The sequence below is a fragment of the Pinus tabuliformis genome, chromosome 1_2, assembly GCF_031772625.1.
Source record: "Pinus tabuliformis cultivar Carrire ecotype Pingquan chromosome 1_2, CPIR1, whole genome shotgun sequence".
NCBI classification, from domain to species: domain Eukaryota; kingdom Viridiplantae; phylum Streptophyta; class Pinopsida; order Pinales; family Pinaceae; genus Pinus; species Pinus tabuliformis.
Genome location: NC_142298.1, coordinates 403,528,970 through 403,540,127, shown reverse-complemented (window position 1 = coordinate 403,540,127; position 11,158 = coordinate 403,528,970).

The following is an 11,158-nucleotide window of genomic DNA, read 5'->3' as shown; positions in this document are numbered from 1 at the left end:
TTCTGGTGGATTTGAGGGCTCATATCATCCATTCAAGGATTATTTGTTTTAAGTTTTTGGAACCATAATGGCCTGGTTATTGGTTAATGCAAAGAGGCCTTTTGTAACTTATAAATTACATTATAAGCATACATCTATAAAATGAATATTGCAGTGGATGAGACTAAATGATTGGATTGGATGGGATTAGGAGAGAAAATCTGAACTTCACCAAAAAATAATTCAATAAATTAGATTATATGATTGGATGGGATCAGGAGGGAATCTCAGTGTCAAAAATCTAGTTCGATATGGTAATATTATTTATATAATCAATTTGTCAATGACAATATATGACATAACCCAAATTAGATCTCAGATCTTCTGGCCATATCTTGTTCGATGTATAATGTGTATTATTCTAAATATGTCTGTCTCATTTATACCCATTCCTTTACTAAATATGATTTTTTTTCTTCCTTTGGAGGCAGATAAAAAATAATTAATTAATTCAAAATCCATTTTTAAATATTGTAAGCACATCTCAGTTCTATTGATATTCCCTGCTTTATCAAATAAAATCCAAAATTCTAACTGGACATTTACAACTACACTTTAGATCCCAATACTCTTATGAGAGGTATACCCATGATTCTTTGAATCTGATTGAACTCCCCATGCATTTATGATCCATATATCCATAATATTTGGTAGTGAAAGTACCCACAATCACTTGAATTAGATCATTTTTTTTTATGTATTCATAATTTATGTTATTGTTATTTGTTATCTGATTATTGATATAATAATTTTCAATAATATTACTATCACATAACAGAGGGCAGTTTGAGAAAGTATAATGTCTACATACTATCACATAACCATCTAGTCCATATGTATAAATTAATTGAATGTATAAATGTGATATATATGCCCTTTTATAATATACCATCAACCAAGTATCTAGTCCATCGATTTGTTTGTATTGGGCCCATAAGAATATTGTATTGGAAGGAGATCTCATGAATTTCAATTTAATTACATCCTATTAACAATAAAAGAATAATCATGAAAGACTTATATGTGTGAATAGTTATCTGTTGCGTTTTTAAAATATTTATGTAACTTTGTAGAAGTATAGACTTAATTTGTTTGATGTTTCATTGCAATATTTGTATGTTGTCTGTAACTCCTACATCATAATGCATTTGTTGTTATAAGGTGAGATAATTTAGTGTCTTAACCCGTTGTTATATGTTGAGGATTAATCCAATGAGAGCATTAAGTTTCAGGTGTATAACAACCCTATGATTGAGATGTGTACACATAGGTAAAAAATAATAAATCAACCCTCATTTAAAACTTGGTTATGCCTGCTCTAAATTTGGATGTACATGGGTTAAATTTATTTCTTCTTGATGAGCCTTATTATTTCAATAAGAATGTTGCAACTCCCAAGGCTATCAACTTTAATTATCAACCCAAGGTTCGTACAAACTTAAGAGGTATCAACACTATATGTGCAACATATAATGTGTCCTTATTTCGTTGTCATGATGTAATGAAATCAAATCCTAAACTATCTGCATAAATGAAAATGTTACTTTGAAAATAAATTAATCCTAAGCAAGAACAACAATTTGTAATTGAAATCCTAAGAACATGAATTCAAATAAATAGGCGTAATCTACTCTTTAAAAAGACATGTCCTAATTGGTGTTTTATTCCTCCTCAATCATGGATTTATAGCTTAGAGGTTATGATTAAATACTGAGGGGAAAAAACCAAGCTTTTTGAGAAAATATGGTCAAATATATATACGTGCTAGAAGAGTGCTACATGAAGTTACAGGCTGCTACAGGAAGTTATGAGATTTGCTATAGGAAGATATGATTCACCGAATGATTAAGAAAATCAAATCCAAATAGTATGGGATAAATTTTGTTATTGAATAGGATGTATTAGGTCTCCATTCCAAGTGGAATTGCTCAAAAATGCCCCTGTTAACACATGCTAAAAAATAGCAGAAAATTACTAGTCTAACATCTAGAAATTTGAGAACTAGTGAGCTAGTTAATCTATCAAATTCATAACCTAATCAAGTGAAAATTAAATGGGGTGATTTTTTTTATTAACTTGAATGTTTTTATGATCTAATTAAAGTGGAATCAACTCAATGAAGCTCATTAGCATGTTCTAAAGAATAGCAAAAAATTACTACTTTTGCCACAAGGGGCTTCCATAAATTTAGATTTGGGAATAATCAAACTAATCCAAGTAGCTCAATGATTACTGTGACCTTCCAAAGATTTTCCAAGGATGAAATAATGCTTGTGATCCTGCAAAAGTACTTACTTCAACCATTTAAACCAATCCTACAACAAGAAATCATCAATACTAAATGCAGAAATAGAAAAAAACAAGAACAAGAGATGCACGTGAATATGAAGTGAAAAGAAGAAAAGTAAATTATACAAAAAGGGCTCTGAGGCTCTTGGGATGGCCAATCCAAAGGAAACTCAGAGTCCTATGAAGGAGACCAATATTTAGAAGCTGAAAATGATACCAATCTTCGTTATTTCCATAAATACAATTACATCCCTGCTAGAAATGAAAGTGGAATTGCAAAAATAAAAGTTCTCTCCATAAGAAGACTAAGAAAAACCAACCCCTAGAGGAAAATTTGAATTGTTACTTATACCAAATGATGAGGAATCATTCTCCTTGAAAAGAGGAAGCTTTCCCCTCCAAAATCTCTCAAATAGTGGATCTGATTCCCAACACTAGGAATCTGCATTAAATGATAGGGAACACTTTCCTAGATTTTCTCAATCATTTGAGCTCTAGAATTTGTGCAATAATTTCAGAATATCTTGTTGATTTATTATCCAATATTGATCCTCCTGTAGTAGGGAGCAAGTCCCTAAATTATCTCCTCCTCCAAATCTTCATAATCTTCCCAATATTCTCACAATATTCTACAAAAATAAATAATATTAGGCACAAATATGAAATCATCTCTAAACCTTCCTAATGAACATATTAAAGCTAAAAAACATTATTAAGTGTAGAAGGAGAGGTTTAATGTATCCTTCATGTGTCTAAGCAATGTTATATGGGCGTTAATTTGTGTCTAATTTGGAGGCCCATCACTTCTCTCTGCATAAATGACTTCATGGGAGAAAAAATTTGAGCTGTTATAATTTTTTTCCATATGGCCCAGAATGAATTAGAAGCAACAATAAATGAAACAAACAACGTTGTATAACCATTCTTAGTTGGTTAGCCTTGACAAACCCACATTAAGGTGCGGGAAATTGTAGTATTCAGTTGACCAGAGCCTCCACTATGTCTTTAATTTTTTTAATTTCTTGGTTAGTCGAATATTACAATTTTCCCCACTTGAATGTCAGGCTATTAAGGCAAACCAACTAAGAATGACCAGGCAATGTTGTTTGTTTCATTTATTGCTACTTCTACTTCAGCCTAGACCATATGGAAAATATATAACAACTCAATTTTTTTCTCCCATGAAGTCTTTTATGCAAAGAGAAGAAATAAATTTAACCCATGTACATCCAAATTTTGAGTGGGCATAACCAAGTTTTACACGAGGATTGATTGATTATTTTTTACCTATGTGTACTTAACACAGATTCATCTCAATCCTGGAGCTATTATACACCAAAAACTTAATGCTCTCACTAGATTAATACTCAACATATAACAATAGATTAAGACACTTAATTCTCTCACCTTATAACAATAGATGCATAATGGTGGAGGAGTTGCAGACAACATACAAATATTGCAATGAAAAATCAAACAAATAAAGTTCAACTTGAGAAAAAATAATCAAAAATTTCAACGCAGTCTGTGTTGCTATACCTATTGAGATATTTTCATCGCCTGTAATTAAACCGAAGAACATGTCAACCCGTTCCTTTTCTAATGTGATGATACTTCCCAGACTCTTGTTGCTTCTTCCTGATGCAGAATCACCTACAATGAAGCCAAATAACATGCCAAAGAAGTAGTTGCATAAATGTTTTGGAAGACGACAGAGAACCAGGGTGCAAAATTCTAGGTTTCGTTTGATTTTTCATCCTCACCAACCTGCCACTTGGGAATTAACTCGCCATCATCAGATATTTTGACAAATCATTGTCATACGGTTTGATAGACTACTCCTTGAAACGCTGGTTGCATACTCTATATGTCAACGATTTTAGAAATGAGAACAAGGAAATCAGGTGGAAGGGGTCCAACTATCCAGCCTCCAGCCCCAAGATATCTCACAATTTATCTAGAATTCCCTTAAAGGGAATTTTGTGATATTATTTAAAATTAAAAAAATATCCTATATAAATAAAAATTAGCATTTTTTTACACTTAATTTTAGCTTCGCACTTCTAGGACGTGCTAGACCCCTCTTGAAGGGTTGTGACGTGTTCAATTTTGAACCCTAATCGACAATATACACATGCATTGAGAAAATAGATATGAAAACATGAAAATTTTCTAACACCCTCCACTAATAGTAAACCATAGTAAATGCCACCCCAATGAACTTTTACAAAACCATAAATTGAAGCACCCCTTGGAAATAGAGACTGTCATACCAGGACGTACACTAAACCTGCTTCTGTAATGCATTACCAATTATGATATGCAATAATACTCAAATAAGAAACCATACCATATGTATCTTGAACATATAGCCATATAGCCCACAAAATAATGTCTCTCTCTCAAAAAAAAAAAAACCAACCCAAAATTTGGACCATATTTTAGTAGGAACCCATGGACATGTAGTAATAATACTTGGACAAAATCATCATCTGAAAGAAAATAATCCAACATGTGAACTAACTCTTGCTACATAAAAAATGCTTCATCTTCTAAATGTCAACTCATTCCCATAGTTCTGCATGAACTCGATGTTGTAGTTTAAAGATTGTTCTAATAAAGATGACCTTTGAAAATATATTTTATCCCAAACTAGTGGTCCATAACCATACCAAAAATCCAGGGCTCGAAACAAATGCCAAACTACGAGAAGGGAAGCATGAAACTTCAACACCTAAAAACTTGTCTCTGTACCATTACATCCCACAGAGTCTATGTCAAAGAAATACACATGAACCATATGTCGGCCTATTTAACCATTAAAGCTTGTTCACTGACTCTTCCAATCTTACTAAACCTTTTTCACTTGATCACCATCACCATTGCCATCGCCCAAAGTGCATGGTTGATTAAGGAAGCTATCATGACAAGGAAGGATTAGAGATATTATTCAGTGTAAAAATAAAATATTGGCTAGCTAAACTTATATGATAGGAAAATTATAAGTTTATATGATAAAAAAAGACAATGTTTCGATGACAAATATTATTGAGTATAAGAGTGAAATATTGGTTTAATAAAATTATAAAATTATATAATAAAATAGTGTAAAAAAACACATTTCTATTTGATATAAATAATATATTTATTTAAATAATTAAAAAAAAATAAAAGAAAAACTAGAACATGCAATAGTGCCTATCTAATAATATATTTATTTATTTACTATTGATGGCTATCTAATAATGCCTCCAATTAATGAAGTAGTGGCAGGTTGAATTTGCATTCAAAGTACATGTTTCACATGAGTTGTTTTACTCGAACATTTTGTTGTATTTCATTTAGGTGAACAACTACCCTTTCCCATTTCATTTATTATTTTTCTCGATTAAATTTTGGTGAGTGTCAGAAATATTTCATTTATTTTTCTCGATTTTATTTTGGTAAGTGTCAGAAATATTTCATTTATTTTTCTTGACTAAATTTTGGTAAGTGTCAGAAATATTGTATGAGGAAGGGAAATTGGTTTGTTTCCTATGCCTAGAACGGTTCTAGCCATAATTGTGTTTCACCACAATTTATATGCAATGTGATGCCATCATTGTTAGAGATTTTAGTGGGTGGTTGAGGGTTTGTTAAGTTTTATTATACCTATACCCAAATGTGAGAAGACACGCTGATTCTTTTTCTTAAGGAATAATGGGGAAGACATCACTTCGAGATTGAGGCTTTATTTAGCTAAGTTTGTAAATCCAAGCAAGAGAAGCCAAATTTTAAAAAGGGGATTTGTAAAACATCTAGAAGCCATCTATTAGGTCAACCTCTCATTTTCAAAGCCAAGAATAAAAGCCCTCATTTTTTCCAAATGTGCTTTGATTGGGAAGTTCGTAACGCTAACCTCAAAGTCAGAGAATCATGTCTAGTGGAGCAATGTACTCTAGAGGTTCAATGATAGGTAGCATTATTTGCAATTGGTTGAGGTTATTTTGTTTTTCTTTTCTTAAACAAGGAAGAACATGATCTGATTTTTCAATTTGGACCTATTACCCACCAAAACGTAGGTAACCCATAGGAGAAAACTATTCTCCCCTTTAGAGAACCAACTAACTAGTAGCCTTATGTGATCAATGCATGCCATGATGCCAGGGTCCTCCACTTCTTGCTCTGGTCAATTTTCTCTCATGCATCCATCATTCTTTCTTGAAGTCAGGTGAGTCATCCATCGATAAGCACTCTAACCATTTTATAATCATGTGCTTTCACTTAATGTTTTGGGCATAATAATATGGACCAATGTGTGAACTAGATGATTGATCGATCTCTGACTATATTCTTGTTCCATCACTTCAGCTACGAAGTTATTCTTTGACTCTAATTTAGTGGGACCTCCTCTAAGGTTTTAGGATTTTAGGAAAGACATCACTAGGGAGGCTTCAATGAAAGTAGCATGTCCATGATTTTCCATGCTTACCACTTTCCATCTTTCCCATTATTATATCTCCATTATTTGGGTTGATGGTTATTGGTCATTGCAGTTGGCATCTTTTTATACTCATCCTTGAGTTTGGGCTAGAAAACCTTTCCCTAAAGGTTGATGTAGCTAAAAGAAAGTTAAAAGCATAAGATAGCCACAATAAAAGGAAAAGATAAAAATTCAAAAGATGGCCAAGACATTTGATTTGTGTGTGGGCAAAGGCCTAGCATGAGCTCTACTCCCCTCATTAGCAATCACCTAATTACTCAAGAACAAGATGCTCCATCTATAAAAGGATCTCTTGTATTGTACCCACCACAAGGAGCCATAAATTGACTCATCATTAAGGGGTATTGAATGTTAAATCTCGAACAACAAGCTTGGGTTCTTGAACTATATACCCAAATCAAAGTAATCATAAATAAATAAAAAGTGCACAAGAGGGGTGGATAAAATAGGTCGAGGAAAAGGGTAACCCATGCATCCATGATTCCCCTCCCCCCCCCCCCTTACATCTATACACTTAAGATGTTGGACCATCATTATCCAGTCACTTGGGCATGGCACCTTCATTTGAATTCATTCACACTCTATTGCCACCGTTTCACACACAACTATGGAATGATGGGCGAACTTGGGACTAGTAACTTCCACTTGGGGGATGGAAACACCTAATAGGGTTATCCATCTAACCATCCCTAGCTTAAAGAGGTAATTTGTTTACAAGACTTGATCTAGTTAGATATTTGAAGGTGAGCTTTGTGTGGATATTATTGCGCCCCCAACATTAGGTATGGCCCACTATGATGCATTTATGGTTATTGTACCTAATGATTGATTATTTTTACTTGATTGTGAGAGGGTTTTGTCAAGTGGTTTGATCATGGAAATATATGCCTATTTAGATGATTTACTTCCTTCCTCAACATCATTGCAAGGGCCATTTTACCCATTCGAGAGAGAGAATATGAACGTATTGATGCAACATTTCCTATCTGGAGTAAAGTGTTAGGCTACTTGATGACCCAAAATGATGATTGAAAATCTAAGGTACCCCTACATGTTGAAATATTAAGCCTATGAAGTTTGGTGTTGGAAATATTGATGATGAGTCCACTAGAACCAAGATGTCCCCAGACTAGCTTTAGCACTGTTTGATGGGAATTCGTTGATCCAAAGGCTAGTTGATGATGGTCATCCTCGTGATAATATGGGAAACCTTACACATCAATTTTGAGCCCCAAATTTTAAGTGAGAAAGTTCCATGTCACCCTTCTTTCCCTTCAGAGGGTGATGTCGAGCACCATGGAGACGATGTCTTGATATGGAGGCATTTTGGAGGTGTTTTAGAGGCATGCTCTTTATCTAGGAGCTACATCTTTGAGTATGGAGCATTCATTATCGCACATCACACTTATTTATGGAAATTAAATCTCATTTGGAGGATGATGTCATGCTTGAGGAGGTATTTCTCCCACACATTTGAGCATTTATGGCATCTTTTGTTATTTTTTTGAGCTATGAGGTTGCCTTGTAACCTCTATATTTTGGAACACTTAAAGTAAACTTGTAACTATGACTTCTTGTGTTATTGTAGAAATGAGAAGGATGAATATCATATAAATAGAGACTTCCTATCATTTTATTTTATCATCATCAGACATTTGATTCTTTTCCTCTCTAAGAGAGTGTGAGCTAGTCTTTTTTCGCTACTATGAGAAAGATGTGATCTTTATTGGTGCGACTTTCTTATGCATATAATTTTTGCAGAGAGACATTATTTTGGGATTGAAGAAGTGCCTTTTGTGGATAGTTTTGTATGTTTAACATCATATCATTGGTATTTTGCATGTTAAATGTTTTAAATTAGGGTTTCTATTGTTCCATGACTAAATGAATCATGATTGTTCCAACCTTGCTGCATTATTGCATGCAAAATTGCTCTCATAAATGCCTATAGGGAAACTCTTAATGTGGAGGCCTTATATTTAAATTCTCCCCTCACAAGAATAATAGTTATGGTTTTATAAGTGGATGCCCTAGCCATCCCCACTTACTCTGTTAAGGTATTTCCTTTGAAATTTAAAGCCAAAAGACTACATAAAACTCTAATAGGATAAGAAACTAATTGTTAGTGTGTTGATCGTGCATAAAATTTATTAAATTTCATATTTTTTCCTCTCTCTATTAGATGTCTAGGGAAGCAACTAGGGTTCAAGGGATGATTTATGCAGTAAAGTCAATTTCATGAGGATGAAAGTGGCTCATAAACTAGGACTTGCATCTATAAATTATTTAAAAGAAAAATATAGCACGGCATGTGGTTGTACTCTCCTCATTAAGGTTAACACCATATTCTTTTTGCTGTTTGTGCACACCTAACAACCTTGAAAATACATTTCCTAGCATAATCTTAGCTTCTATTAAAAGATGCTTGATCCTTTGTTGTTGAATATTATTGGAAGATATTTTCTAGGGCTACCGTATGACATTAAATACCCTTTCAATGCATATTATCCAAACCATAACTTACATAAAACTTGCCTTGGTATAAACATAGAGTATTTGAATCCTATTATAACACATCTTGGCCATCTTAGGCCTTGTTGGTACTCTATAAATATTTAGACCTCTCATGCATCACCTTGTGTCATAATATTGGAATAACCTTTAGGTGATATAGAAAAGCCTCCCTTATGGTTTAATTCCAATATAGAGTAGGAGAAATGTTGTTGAGGTGACAGTGGAAACCTATCTCTTGTTGCCATAAGGTATGGCCCTGTCTAATCACAGGCTTTTCATTGGGCCTACTAGATTTTGTGGCAATAAGACGCATCTTCATGACATCCCAGGGAATGTATCTATCTTCTTCATCTCTTGAATTCAACCCAGAAGAGGAAATTACAACAACCCATATGTGGGTTATGTGGTCATATTTCCATTTGATTTTATAGGTTGAAAACTCTCTCAACAATATTAGGGACAATCTACACCAATTCATTGACTGAGCAATACCAATATCAAACTTGTTCTCTTGGGAATGAATATGGACGAAGTCGTATCTAGAGAAGGTTCTTCCAGAAGTTCTTCCTAATAAGCACACAAAATCTCAACATAAGGGGGCACATCAAATCCAACCTAAGAGGTAATGTTAAAATCAAACAACTATAAATTCGAAGTATGTGGAAATCCATATGATATGGAGAAGGAAGAAGACTCCAACTCTAGAATAGTTTATCCTAAAGGTGGTTCAAATCCATTCATCCAAACAAATATAGAGGCTAATGCTCCAACATAAGAGAAAGAAAGTATGGGAGGTAAAGGAGGTAAAAAGGAAAGTAGAGAAATCGTAGGAGGAAGAACAGGAAGCAAAGAAAACATAGGTGAAAAATAATGAAATAAATCATGTAAAGAAAGTACCTATGGAACAAAAAGTTGAAACTCATCTTGTTAATTTAATATTGATTCAATGTATCTTACTTTCATTGAATAAAACCTCAAATCCCTCCCATCCTCACTCGAAAGTGGAAATCTAGTTGAGACCAATGAGAATATGAGCGTGAATCAAATATCCTCCTAAGCTACCAATAAACTATGGATTCTCTCTCATTTAAAAATAAATAGCATTCAACAAACATTAATCATATATTATTTCTCAATTATATAATATAATTAATTATAAAAATCTATCGTTATGATTAAAATTATAATTAAAAACATCCACATAGAAAAGTTCATCTTTTCCTTTTTCAATGCTACTAGAAGAAAGAAGGATCTTCGATTATGATAACACCAAAATAACCAATATATTCACACCTTTTTCAAAACAAACTATTACTATTATATACTGATAACTAACTGCGACTTTTAAATTGATCTAAAATATAAAATAGAATTTAGAAGACGTATAATCATTTCACTAAAATGTCAATTACATATTCCAATAAAAATCCTAAAATATAAACCATAAAATTATAAAATTGGTAAAGTGATGTATGCTTACTTTGTGCTTCTTTCCAAAGCAATGATGTTCCGGACAATAAGGTTTGAATCTCCCTATAACGTAACGTCCATGCCACTCAATAAGTTAAAGCATATTAGAAATAACGTAGCGTCCATGCCACTCAATAAGTTAAAAACATATATCTAATATTCAAATTTGAAGAAAAAAAACAAGGTTAGAGTGAGTTTGTTGTTGGTTTTATCAACATTTTGACTAACTTTGGTTAAAGTTTAAGAGTATAGATGATCTTATCATCCGTGCCACAGGCCGTATATGTATATATTGCATTGGGTTTTTGTTCAAACCCAAATTAAAAATTACAAATTTTCTACACTTTAAGATTGAAATTCATT